Here is a 14,528-nt window from a genome sequence, read left to right as displayed (position 1 = left end):
ATGCTGCTATTTTGACAAAGCTCTGTGTAAGCTACATAAGAGTGAAGCTTTTTATAGAGCCCTGTGCAGCTGTGCAAGGACTTCTTCTGCTCCAGCCTATAATGAGCATAATAGATGCATAGTACACCTTGAGATTCCATATCTGTGCAGGGGCTAGTTAATGGAGCGTGCAATATTTTACAATAAACTGCTTCATAGCAACTCCATCAAGTGAAAAAATGTGCATAATCCTTCTTCTCCACCCGTTCCTTTTAAAACTTTGCAAGCAGTCCAACGAGTAATACTGGAGGTGACAGCTCTGCTAATAGACGTATCTATTTATTGTTCCAATTACCTCATAACACTACCATAAAATTAATTAATAATTTTGTGGCTTTTTTCCTCAATCTGCTCTGTGCCAGCTCCTGTGTAAATGAATCTATTATTGCTCCTGCAAAAATAATAAAGTGTGCACAACAAGGAAACAGTGCATGAATATGTAAATAATACAGAAGGCCACTAATATCATAAAATGTGAACGTTCAGTGCCTGGCTTCCAAACTACAGTGACTCTATCTCCTACATAGCCAAACATAGGCAGCAATCCGTGGGTTTTCCCAGGGAGCAGCCGGTTATGGAGAAGTTATATTTTTACTGAAAAGTATTTGCATAGAAAGGACTGTTCCCTGTATGGGGGCAGCTGTAGAAACAAAGGAAGAAGAAGAGGAGTTACGGAGGTGAAACACCAACAATAGTCTTCATTTTCAAGGGTAAGAGGGGTGATTTAGCTATACCCAGATATAGTAGCTGTGGTGCTGTCCGTGTGAGGCCACTTCAGCCTATAAAGATGAGCCCCAAACGTAATAAGGGTGAAAGAATTCAAATAAGTGCACTATTGATCAGTAGTGTAGGAAAGCTACTAATTGTCTGGTGTATAAAAATAAGATTGGTCTTGTCCATTTCCTCATGTACAGGTGCTCATACATTACAGAAACCATCACTAATTTTTCATTCCTTCAGCAATTAAATTACTACATGGTCCAGATTAGGAGGCTCAGTTTGCTACATAGAAGGGCATTTAAAGAGGACCAGAATATTCTCATTGTAGAGAGAGTGCAGATTACATTTGCTTTGAGTGCAGATTACATTCTCCTTCTCCATTCTCATTAAATCTCTGTCAAAAAGAAGCAGTTTCTGAATTGTAATGTGTTTGTATTTCTTGTAAATCACAGTGCTTAAACTGTAAGAATCTGACCTTTCCAGCATTCTGTGATTTGACTGGTTGATTATTTCTTCATCTCCTCACCACCCATTCTTTCAATGCTGCATAGAGAGGTAATTAAAAAAGATTTAAATGTCTATCAATTTTTCAATTATGGTCTACTGTTTGACTAAAGAAAAATACAGTACTAATCACTGCAGGTGAAATTAAAAACTCTGTCCCTTTTCGGGACTTTTTTCTACCAGGTGCTCTAAACTAAAACAAAATATGCTAGCTTATTATGTACTCATACTATTCATAAAGGGAGATGTACACCCCTGTCTAGAAAACTAGCACCAGGTCTGTGCACCCTTTTTGTGGCCATGTACTGGACTGCATACACCGGCAACGGAGTGTATCTCCTTACTGAATATTCCATCAAATAAATAAAATATTTTCCTTCAATATTTTCAAAACGAGTTTCTGATGATATGAAAGCTGCTACTTGCCAAAATGCAACTTACTCCCCGCTCTGACTTACATATACATCACCTCTAAATTTTGCCCACTGAAACTAAGGGAATTTCAGTTGGTTTAATTCAAGTGATGGGGTCTAAAAGAGAGTTCTAGCAGGAAAAGCATCTAACAGAAAAGTGAAAGGTTGTGAAAGTTAGAGTATCTTTACCTTACAGAAAATTGACTGTGGCCTCATGGGGGTTTTTTCACATGCCTCATAGCATTATAGAGACACAGGTTAAATAGATATAAAATTTAGGAATTGTATGAACATTAAGTCATCACAACTCGTGTCTAGTTTCCACTGTGGCTAAAAGGCTATCAACTAGAAAATTAGAGACATTCAATTTCACTGGTGGACTCCAGGTCTATGGGGAAAAGTTCTTGCAAACTGGGGTCCCTCTTTTGGTAACTTCTGTCCCCTTCACAAAGGGGAAAGTGAGAGGATCCAGGAGAGCACACTGAATCCTTGGGGTGAGCTGTGCAAACTCTGCCCTGAGTTATGGACTCCATGAAAAATGCCTTGTGAACCGTGTGCTGGACCCATGTACATCCCTGGGGTGGGGATGTGGGCAGCTAGTGTCCCTTTCTGATGTTAAATTTTAATAAAGTTGCAGCCTGTCCCTTAAAATCTATCCTTGCATCTGTCCTCATTCATTTGTGAGTCCTGATCAAGGATGCAGAAGAAAAATAAGAGAATAGCAACAGTGATCAACTGATTGTGTAGCTAGTGATCTTAGAAGTGAAATTACTGTATACTTTGTTGTGAATGTTGTAATCTTGCTGAGCCATGACATATTCAAACCATTTAAAACCCATTAGCAGATAGCAACCAATATTTCACAGGCATGATTTGTGTAGTGATAACCTTTTCATATTGTCCCTAAAGTTTGGTGCTGCTTCTTCCTCTTGAATTGCACTGATAAACACATACTTGCAATTAACCTTCTGGAAAATAACGAGTCCCTTTCTACTGGTAAAGTAAGCAAAATTAAACCACTAAGTAACAGTTTATTTGCCTCTGTTTTTGCTTGGACAAACTCCCAATGAAGTCCTTATGGGGCAGAGTCCATTACCCTTCCTCACATTAAGTTGTGCCTTCCTCTGGAGTAATACTGCCTATTCAAGAAGTAACACTCATGGTGAATAAGAACATAAGAATGGCCATACTAGGTCAGACCAAAGGGCCATCTAGTCCAGTATCCTGTCTTCCAACAGTAGCCAATGTCAGAGGGAATGAACAGAACAGGTAATCATCAAGTGATCCATTCCATATTGCCCATTCCCAGCTTCTGGCAAACAGAACCTAGGGACACCATCCCTGCCCATCCTGGCTAATAACCATTGATGGACCTATCTTCCATGAATTTCTCTAGTTCTTTTTTTGAACCCTGTTATATTCTTGGCCTTCACAACATCCTCTGACAAAGATTTCCAAAGGTTGACTGTGCGTTGTGTGAAGAAATACTTCCTTCTGTTTGTGTTAAACCTTCTGTCTATTAATTTCATTTGGTGACCCCTTAACTCGTGTGTTATGAGAAGGAGAAATAAAACTTCCTTATTTACTTTCTCCACACCAGTCATGATTTTATAGACCTCTATCATATGCTCCCTTAGTCCTCTCTTTTCCACGCTGAAAAGTCCCAGTCTTATTAATCTCTCCACATACGGAAGCTGTTTCATACCACTAATAAATGTTGTTGCCCTTTTCTGAACCTTTTCCATTTCCCATGTATCTTTTTTGAGATGGGGCAACCACATCTGCACACAGTATTCAAGATGTGGGCAATACCATGGATTTATATAGAGGCAATCTGATATTTTCTGTCTTATTATCTATCCCTTTCTTAATGATTCCCAACATTGTGTTCACCTTTTTGAATGCTGCTGCACATTGAGTGAATGTTTTCAGAGAACTATCCACAGTGACTCCAAGATCTCTTTCTTGAGTGATAGCAACTAATTTAGATCCCATCATTTTATCTGTATAGTTGGGATTATATTTTCCAATGTGCATTATTTTGCATTTATCAACATTGAATTTCATTTGCCATTTTGTTGCCCAGTCACCTAGTTTTGAGAGATCCTTTTGTAGCTGGTTTCAGAGTAACAGCCGTGTTAGTCTGTATTTGCAAAAAGAAAAGGAGTACTTGTGGCACCTTAGAGACTAACCAATTTATTTGAGCATAAGCTTTCGTGAGCTACAGCTCACTTCATCGGATGCACTCCTTGTTCACATGCTTGTTGACCCCCCAAAGAATTCTAGTAGATTGGTGAGGCATGATTTCCCTTTACAGAAACCATGTTGACTATTCCCCAACAAATTATGTTCATCTATGTGTCTGACAATTTTGTCCTTACTATAGTTTCAACCAGTTTGCCCAGAACTGAAGTCAGGCTTACTGACCTGTAATTGCCAGGATCACCTGTGGAGCCCTTTTAAAAATTGTCATCACATTAGCTATCCTCAAGTCCTTTGGTACAGAAGCTGATTTAAATGATAGGTTACAAACTACAGATAGCAGTTCTGCAATTTCACATTTGAGTTCCTTCAGAACTCTTGGGTGAATACCATCTGGTCCTGGTGGAATCAGGTCCTGTATTAGTTAGATATTGTTTTTAATTTTCAACTTGAGAACTCAAACACCTGAAAGATGGGATTTTATTCTAACTATGAAGAGAAAAACTCGCCTAGGGCCAAAGCAAGCATGGAATATTTCCTCAAAAAGGTGTATGTTTTGGAAAGTGGGGTTATGAATCCTTGTGAAAATAGGGTTATATTCTAAATTGTTTTGCAGCAGCTACAATAGGGGCTATTAAGCTCCTGCCTGAATATGACTTATAGCTTCCTGAGATATAGGTTTTATATTCCTCTTTCATTTACTTGCATGTTTTAAGCAATTTGCTTGTTTAACAGGCTACAAAATACCATGTCTCCCCTTGTTGATATAATTTCACTAAATTGTCCATTGTTTTTAAAGTTTCATGTTTCTACATTTTTCTTTAAATTTGGTTTACAAGATTACATTTCAAACCTGCCTTTGAAATTACCTCGGTACTAAAGTCATTTTCTCAGGAACCAGCAATCTTTGTTTCTTCTTGTCACCTGTAGGCATAGCAAGGAACTCTTCCCATTTAAATGAATACGAGAAGTCATCATAAAAGATTTCTGCTGCCCCATTTTTTCTTATTTATTCCTAACATTCTGCCCATTTACCATGAACTTTTTCACATTTCACAAACCACTAGTCGTCTTTGAAAACAAATTGTGCTATTTACTTATCTCCTCAGAGGAAGCTAATGGTTTACTGGGTGAAATGTCCAGAACAATAAGGAAAAGTGGAGATGTGTATTCCAAATAGAAGTATACATCTTCTGTAAATAACTCCCTGTTGAAATTATGGGATGTTATAGAATTAGACACCGATTTTTATTCTTATTGTATTTCAGCAGTATCAGAGCCTATCCGTGAAAATAATAATTTAACCTGACCATTGCTATACAAATATTTTGTTCTTCTTGTGGCAAAAAAATGCATATTTGCAAATTTATTTTTATTTCATAAAGTACTGCATGTATTTTCCCATTCCATTAACTTGTCTTTGAAGGGACACCATCTCAGTTCTGAACCTCAGGGGCAAGCTATAACTTTTAAAAAGTAACTTCAAAGGAAGGGGGGAAAGAATTGACTGAAACAAAGGCATTCTTAATTCTGCTATGCAAACGTGCTTGTTTAGCTATTACAAATGGAAAAGAGAATAACAAAAAGGCTAACAGTAGCATACCTTCTATACATGTGTGTGATAATCCCAGCCCAATAAATGTATGTACTGTCCATGTCACCATTACAGACTGACCATCTAGGGATTTTGAAGGTCCTCTACTCTTGATCCCCAGTTAATTGAAGTCAAAGGGAATCTTCTTAAATGTCTTCTTTAACACCATTGACTACAGTGGAGTTACACATCAATGAATTTGGTTCACACGATCTTATGTTGATCCATTTTACACTTTCAAAAGGATTTCTTCAGAGTTGAAAATTGAATATAGGGTCACATTTTCAAAAGGTATTAAGGCACCTAAAGATGCAGCTAGGTACCTAATCTGATTCAAATTAATGGGAGTTAATTGATCTGATTAAGCACTTCTAAAAATGCCATTAAATACCTAACTGCATCTTTATTCCTTTGAAATTCAGGCCCATAGTGTACATTATGAATACTTACCATGACTAGTAAGGATTCCTGAATGATATTTTCTTTAATTTAATTTACATTTCTCTATTACTTTTGGCAAATTGTTGACATTCACTGGTATTTTCTTACGTTGAGTCTAGCAGCAAGTGAAACGTGGTTACAAATGTTTTGTTTCTTCTACAATGGAACTTCATGGCTTCACTTGCGAACATGATATACTAAGGCTCTGATACACAAACTAAAGAGTCCGATCATGCAAACGGTTCCCCTGGAAAATTGTCAGGATTTTTGGACAATCTAGGCAAAATTCATTTTCTAACTACAAATAGATGTTCTGTGCAGCATAAGATGATATTACGTACCTTTTGAGTGAATACAGTTTAAAAGTTGAGATGCCTGAGTTTTGCAGAAAGGCAGCTAGACCAGCTAAATTTCGTGGATGGGATCCTTAGAAAAGAGGTATCAGGAATATTTTGCAAAAGAAGGATAACCTACTTGAGGGTGGAGTGAGAAATTTCTATCCATTGCAAAGTGCCCTAATAGGGAGTAGGATGAGGAAAGGAGATTGGAATGGGGGCATGTGCTAACTGTGTGGCGCTGCCAAAGCCTTCCTAAAATTATTAAGTACTCTAGACCTTCACAAACAGTTCCTTAATTAACTTGCACTGTGTCCTACCTATATCTATTTGCCATTACTTAGTCCTGTAATATAATGTTAAAAAAAAGTTAAGGGACAAATATCTAGCAAAGTTAAGTATGCTTATGAAATCACTAAGTACTCCATGTCTGCAGTTTTCTACACAGCATTATGTCAGATGCTGTATTTGGACAGTTGCTGGTATTTAACAGGGAGTCATGATTTTGGATAATCGTGAACACGGAGCCGTTTTTCTTAAGTTGTGAACAAATCAATTATTCTAGTTCCTGAAACACTTGAAAAACAGTGAGTGTAGAAAAATATCAGCTTAGATATGCAGGTGTACTGACTTCTAGTGTGACATACTTGAAAAGCTGTGGATGCCAGAAAAGCTTCAGTGAGACTACTCACTTCAGTAGCAGTTACAGGATCAGCTCCCTGTACTGGTTTTGCAGAGTACATTTGACTCTTAAAATCTTCCAGTATACTGTTAGAGACTTGGGATCTTTAACATTTTGTCCTCTGTTCACCTGAATTTAGGATTTACTAACAGCTCCCAGAAATCAGTTTGTGTGTGTGTATATTTACTCTGACATTTAGAAATAACCAGATCCTTCCTATCTATCTATCTATCTATCTATCTATCTATCTATCTATCTATCTATCTATCTATCTATCTATCTATCTATCTATCTATCTATCTATCGGATCTGGTTATTTCTAAATGTCAGAGTAAATATGCTTCATTCCCATGTTGTGTTGCCATGTCATCCCGTTATTGAATCTATTGCCCACCTGGGCTTTCTAGTACATATGTCCTACTTATTACATCTAGGAAGTCTTTACCTAACAAACAATCCCTGAAAAATAACTTCCCTTATATTTTCTGCCATTTTATTTCCCTTTCTTTGCTGGTGATGTATTTCTTGTGAGCCACTCTATAGCTTTGGTTGTAATCATTATTCAGATTAATGTGCATTAAAATGTGAATGTTCTAGAGTAAGATGTCCACTAAAGACTTAAACTCTAGTGACCAATTCCTTGTGGGCTTGCATGGAAAAGCTTGCAGTCTCACTGCTGTGTTAGCCATTGTTTGTTAGATTGCAAATGAAAACCACCCTGAAAGCTGCCAGTAGCTGTATCAAATTTATTTTTGTAGAGTTGTTTGTCTTACTTGAAAGGATGAGTCAAGGAGCAGGAAAGATCACTAATGTAACCTCGAAACAAACACACCATATTTCTGTGCTTATTTGTTTGCTAAAAGTTGTCCATACAAAACGATTACCCTTTTAAGTAGGTTTCTCTCATATTAGAATTGACTAGAAAAAGATGTAGTGTAGGTGTAGCTAACATGACATATCCCAATCTTGTACCAGCCCCTTTGTGTTATCTCAGCATCTGGTTCCATCATTTCCCCTCAGAGAGTCAAGGCAGTTGTCAAGGGAAAGGGCATGGCTAAAGCACTGCTGCTTTTTGCCAGTTCCTTTGTGGGGTTGGTACTTGATGTTGCTGGTGCAGACCTGAGGCTGTTCTCAGACAAGGGTTCAAATTGAACCACACAGCTCTATCAGTCAGAAGTGTACAAGGAATAAAACCACCCTGCTCAAGTCCTGCACTGTGCCAAACTGTGTAAAAGGTGGTTATTTATTGTTATAGGTATATCATCAGGTAACAACACCAGTAAATATACTTACATAAGTATAGGAGTACTTGTGGCACCTTAGAAACTAACCAATTTGTTTGAGCATAAGCTTTCGTGAGCTACAGCTCACTTCATCGGATGCATACTGTGGAAAGTACAGAAGATCTTTTTATACACACAAACCATGAAAAAATGGGTGTTTACCACTACAAAAGGTTTTCTCTCCCCCCACCCCACTCTCCTGCTGGTAATAGCTTATCTAAAGTGATCACTCTCCTTACAATGTATATGATAATCAAGGTGGGCCATTTCCAGCACAAATCCAACCCTGGGGATAAGCTATTACCAACAGGAGAGTGGGTTTGGGGTGGGGGGGGGAGAGAAAACCTGGATTTGTGCTGGAAATGGCCCACCTTGATTATCATACACATTGTAAGGAGAGTGATCACTTTAGATAAGCTTTACCAGCAGGAGAATGGGGGGGGAGAAAACCTTTTGTAGTGGTAAACACCCATTTTTTCATAGTTCGTGTGTATAAAAAGATTTTCTGTGCTTTCCACAGTATGCATCCGATAAAGTGAGCCATAGCTCACGAAAGCTTATGCTCAAATAAATTGGTTAGTCTCTAAGGTGCCACAAGTACTCCTTTTCTTTTTGCGAATACAGACTAACACAGCTGTTACTCTGAAACCTTACATAAGTAAGTATATTTGTTTTAGGTGTGGTATATACGTACTTGGTGCAGCATTGTTTATCACAAATGTGTTATTGCAAACAATATTTGAATATACACTGTTGTAGATGAGCGGGTATTATCCTTGCATACAGGTATATGGTTCAACATGATTATACAGGTGTATGCTGAAATACATCACCAGTCTATTGGTGGTTGGTGGACTGTTTTGCGCATACATGCAAAGTGGATGATTTCATATGATACTGTGATTATCGGAAGTTTAGGCTGTGAAAATGGAACCCCATATCTCAATGGGTACTTGATTTCCACCACCCTGGAAACACACACATACTTGATTTAATATAATACAAGTGTCTGACATCATAGTCTTGCAGAGAATAATTTAACGGAAAAGACAGACATTTGCACTTTTGGATACCTGATCTAAGTAAATAGAAAAAATGTACAGAAAATCAAGGGTTTTGTTGTATTCCTATTCTCATGCTATTTTATAAGCTTCAACCTCCTCATTTGTTGTGAAGTCAAAACATCTTGACATTTTGACAACTGACAGGGATTTTATGATTAAGGAAGACAAAAATTCACACTCAGATGCATCTTTTATTCGCAGCACATTAACTGCACTCAGTATTTCTAGTCAGTCATTGTTCACATCAGAAAATAGTGAATTGCCATCCTGTTTTTTCCCTTTCATGCAGCGTGATTAACATATATTTCTAGCTAGCTAGCTATCTGTGTGTGTGTGTGTAAACACCCACACACATCACACACTGTTGCACAGTAAGACCTTGATTTAAACTGACAAAAGACAAGGGATCCCAAGTTAAATCTTCTATGGGATTCACATTTTGAACAGACCTTCTGTAGCACATATGGTTTTTGAAGACAACTCCCTGTTCTGAGGTCATAATACCTATGTTAAACTAGATGAACTTAAGATGGTGCACCAATTTTACCATGGAATTTCCATGGTTTTGTTGGTTTAAATCAAACTTTTAACTTTATGGTACCCTATACTTAATTTCTTTATCTAATATATTTTTATCAAGTTTTCTCCTGATAAGTAATAATAATTCTCCCAGTTTGTTTATAGTTTAATTAATTTTGTCCTTGGCAAAAACAAACAAAAATGTGGGAAAATATAAAATATTGTTCTTTTAAATCTTTTTCAATCAAGTAAAGGTTGCTGGCAGTCATTGATGTCTTACAAGGTTCCATTAATACCTATTCCACTTTTCTATCCTTTTTCTTGACTTGCAAACCAAAATGAATTTTAAATAAATTTTAGTTGATTGCAGGCAAAATTGGCATGGACTCTCCAGTGTAAAACCATATGAAATAAAACTAGAGAGAAAACTAGAGAGAAACCAGAATAAAACTGTTACTCCAATGACTTCTCTACTTTGTGCCTCTTACCTACAACTATGAGTGGAAATCATGGGGAGCTATTGGCAGGGACATCTCTGTGGCAGGTTCATGGATCTGCAATATGCTGTCACTGGAAATCCACTGCAGCCCAAACCTGACCACTTTTAGAACATAATGCAAGAAAGTGCAACAACTACTGTGAATAAGATGAACAGAATTTGTTCTAACTTTAAGTCTTTGTTCAAAATTTTATACTATCTGTAGCAATTCTAGTTCTGCAGCTTCTAGATAAGTTGGTTTGATCATCGTAGAGAGATGTGCAGTACACAACTTTATATTTTCTTGATCTATATTAGATAAACAGTGGCTAAACATTAGCGACCCATTGCTTATAAATAAAAATCAACCAATCATTATTAGAGATCAAAAAGTCCCGCATGATGTCCATCCCACTACTAATATAGGATTATTTTCTATATAATGTTTAGACACATTTGCATAATTTTAGTGATGTCTGGAGCTGGATAGGAAATTTTCATCAAAATAGTTTTCCATTGGAAAACTCTGTTTCAACAAAACAGAATATTGTTCACAAAATCCTATTTTGACAGTTTTGTTTGGGGGAAAAAAATGGATAAATGTTTTGAAAATGTTAGCATCTCATTTTGACATTTTCTGATTGAAAATTTTGTTTGTTTCTTTGTTTTTTGGTTGAGGACTATTTTACTAATTCAAATACTGCCTTGATTTCAATCAGCTGAAGGTCATACAGCGGTGCTTCTGGTGTGAGTAAGAGAAACAGCATTTGGTCCCCTGTTAGTTAGTTATTAGTGTAATAAATAATACCAGCAGCTATTTATGTACAGCTAAGTAAATTAAATAGAACATATTACACTATTATTCACTATTTAAGATGCCAAGAAAACCATTACAATTGTTTTTTTTTCTCTCTTTAAAACTTTAATTGTTGCATTTGTCAGTTAGCAAGAGTGTCAGTGTGTTATACCATATCCTTATAGGTGAAGAATTCCTTACCTTCTCCTCTTCTTATTCTTATTCCTGCTGCTGCACAAATGCCTGATAATGCCTTCACCTACTAAAGATTCAGGTGTCTGTTTAGAGATAAAACTGTGCTTTTAGTACAGCAAAGGCTGTGTCACTTTCTTCTATTGGCATCCCCTGTTTTTAGGCAGTTCAGAAGAAAGATGCAGGTATGTTTACCAGAAATTGGAGCTGTATCGATTTCAGAGATGAAGGGTGTTTGGATCAATTTTCTTTTTAATTTGGGGCATTCTAAAGGTAAGAGTCCAGGAAGATCTGGGTTCAGATTTTGCACATCCCCCAAGTTTGAGGTGTTGAGATCTGGCGGTTCAGTTCATGCCCACCTGTGCTACAAAGTTAACAGTTTTTTTTATACTTCATGTGATCCCCTTCTTACCACTGTGCATGGTGTGTGATGTGAAAACAAACTGAAACATTGTCAGAAGAAGAACACAAATCTTTAATACAGCAAAAGCTCTCAACATGCACAAGTAATTCATTTTTCTTCTTTTTGGAACAGAAGCCTTGTTCACATTTGTGCCTACCCTAAACTAGTCCAAACCTATTTGAGTGTATGTGGAAAGCATTTAAAAACAATGCCTAGCTGAAGTTAGTTGGAAAGCTTTCGTTATTTTTAACTGCCACCCACATAAGTTCAAGTAGGTTTTGCATGGTTTATGATAGGCTCTGTAGGATATGAAACACTCTGTTATGAAAAGATGATGGACAAATTAAGACATTGAAAGCCCTAATATTTCATCATCAGTCATAGACTCTTGACTGTGAGAAAAATAATACTTTAACATATAAAACAATTTATAAATGTTTCCTTTCAAATTAGCCCGTTGATGGGAAACATTCAGACTTTTACCATATTATGACTGTGGATAAGGAATAGGTAGTAATATTTTGTGACTATTCCTGCAGGACACTAAACAGAAGTTCTCAGCAAAAGAAATGAAGTGCATAAAAGATGGGCCTGCACAGAGAATTCCAAATTGTAATCCCTAATTCTTCCACAGTTTGCATAAATCTATAAAATGTTTAATACATATGGCATATATTGTATGTAATAAAGCAAATTGTTCCTCATATGTTTCTCTTCCAGATGTACAATGGATGTTAAAAAGTGTACTCAAAGGCGAAGGTGGAGAGGAAAAAAAAAAGCAGGAACTCCTTACAGTGAGATGATGATATATGGGAAATATATCAGAAGAGTCCAGAACTAAGTCTTATTCAGGTCTTATTGACTTCAATGGGAGCTGGATTAAGTCTATGGTGACTAGAGAACATAATATATACAATAGAGATTGAGGAAAACACTCTGTAAACTTTATATCCTTCATCTATGAATAAAATATGCCTTCAACTCAGGAATTCTTTCCTATACACACATGAACTTTTTTATTTCAATCCCCATCTAACTCCTTAGACAAAAACATCAAATCCACTAGGGAGATCTATAATCCATAGATAACATAGGCTGAAAAGAATGTCAGCATTTCAAATAGCAATTTCTATTTTGTATGGTTAATAACATAGCAATAAAAACATATCCCAGCCTGAAATGTTGCATTAAAGGTTTCCACTGAAGTTTGTGATTGTTTGTTTGTTTAGAATGATAAACCACTGGGCCATTTTTGAGTAATAAAATTACAAAAAAATGTAGGGATGCAGATTTTTAAGACTTTTTTAGTGCATGTAGAACACAAAGATGTTTCAAAGTAAAATACAATTATCTGAGCCTACATCATTGAAAGTTTGAGGAAAGAAAACTTTGGTTGATGGTGTCAAAGAACACTGTCTGATACACAAGGACTCATTTCCCAGTTCTGAAGAAGAGCTCTGTATAATCTTGAAAGCTTGTCTCTCTCTCACTAATAGAAGCTGGTCCAATAAAAGATATGTTCCTGCGCCCTGCTTATCTCACAAAAGGACTCAAATAACTCCTACAAACATATCCCACTGCTATGATGGTAGTGAAAAGAACCTAACTCTCTTTTGCCATAGATGTGGTAATGTTATGCCTTGCAGAAATTATCTGCACTGTAAATTACTTTGTATACTCAAGTTTCAGAGTAACAGCCGTGTTAGTCTGTATTCGCAAAAAGAAAAAGATGCATCCGATGAAGTTAGCTGAGTGAAGTGAAGTGAAGTGAGCTGTAGCTCACGAAAGCTCATGCTCAAATAAATTGGTTAGTCTCTAAGGTGCCACAAGTACTCCTTTTCTTTTTGTATACACAGATTGACTCCACTCAGTTTCCGAAACACTACATAATTAACTGTGAGGAATGATCTCACCCACTTCTGGGGTTGTCTCAACAGCTGCTAAAAACAAACCAACAGGAGGACCATAAGAACGGCCATACTGGGTCAGACCAAAGGGCCATCTAGCTCAGTATCCTGTCTTCCGACAGTGGGCAATGCCGGTGTCCCAGAGGGAATGAACAGAACAGGTAATCATCAAGGAATCAATTCCCTATCGCCCATTCCCAGCTTCTGGCAAACAGAGGCTAGGGACACCATCCCCGCCCATCCTGGCTAATAGCCATTGATGGACGTATCCTCCATGAATTTATCTTTTTTGAACCCTGTTATAGTTCAAACAATCTTGGCCTTCACAACATCCTCTGGCAAAGATTTCCAAAGGTTCCAAAGATTTCCAAAGGTTGACTGTGTTGTGTGAAGAAATACTTCCTTTTGTTTCTTATAAACCTGCTGCCTTTTAATTTCATTTGGTGACCCATAGCTTGTGTGTTATGAGAAGGAGTAAAAAACACTTCCGTATTTACTTTCTCCACACCAGTCATGATTTTAGAGACCTCAATCATATCACCCCTTAGCCGTCTCTTTTCCAAGCTGAAAAGTCCCAGTCTTATTAATCTCTCCTCATATGAAAGCCGTTCCATAGCACTAATAAATTTTGTTGCCCTTTTCTGAACCTTTTCCAATTCCAATATATCTTTTTTGAGATAGGGCGACAACATCTGCACACCGTATTCAAGATGTGGGCATGTCATGGATTCATATAGAGAGGCACTCTGATATTTTCTGTCTTATTATCCATCCCTTTCTTAATGATTCCCAATAATCTGTTCACTTTTTCAACTGCCACTGCACAATGAGTGGATGTTTTCAGACAACTATGCACACTGACTCCAAGATCTCCTTCTTGAGTGGTAACAGCTGATTTAGACCCCATCATTTTATATATATAGTTGGAATTATGTTTTTCAATGTGCACTACTTTG

At 37.1% G+C, this 14,528-nt stretch overlaps 1 long non-coding RNA gene across 4 annotated transcripts in view; it reads left to right on the top strand.

The window, feature by feature from the left end:
- LOC140916868 (uncharacterized) overlaps window positions 1-12,783 on the top strand; it is a 312,730-nt gene extending 299,947 nt beyond the window's left edge. For all 4 annotated transcript variants that reach the window (XR_012160675.1, XR_012160673.2, XR_012160674.1 and 1 more), the window contains one exon: window positions 12,386-12,783. This is a non-coding gene — a long non-coding RNA (uncharacterized LOC140916868). The remainder of the gene's footprint in view (window positions 1-12,385) is intronic.
- Window positions 12,784-14,528: the final 1,745 nt, after the last annotated feature.

Source organism: Lepidochelys kempii, chromosome 9 (genome assembly GCF_965140285.1).
Source record: "Lepidochelys kempii isolate rLepKem1 chromosome 9, rLepKem1.hap1, whole genome shotgun sequence".
Lineage (NCBI taxonomy): Eukaryota > Metazoa > Chordata > Testudines > Cheloniidae > Lepidochelys > Lepidochelys kempii.
This window is presented reverse-complemented; position numbering and strand designations above follow the sequence as displayed.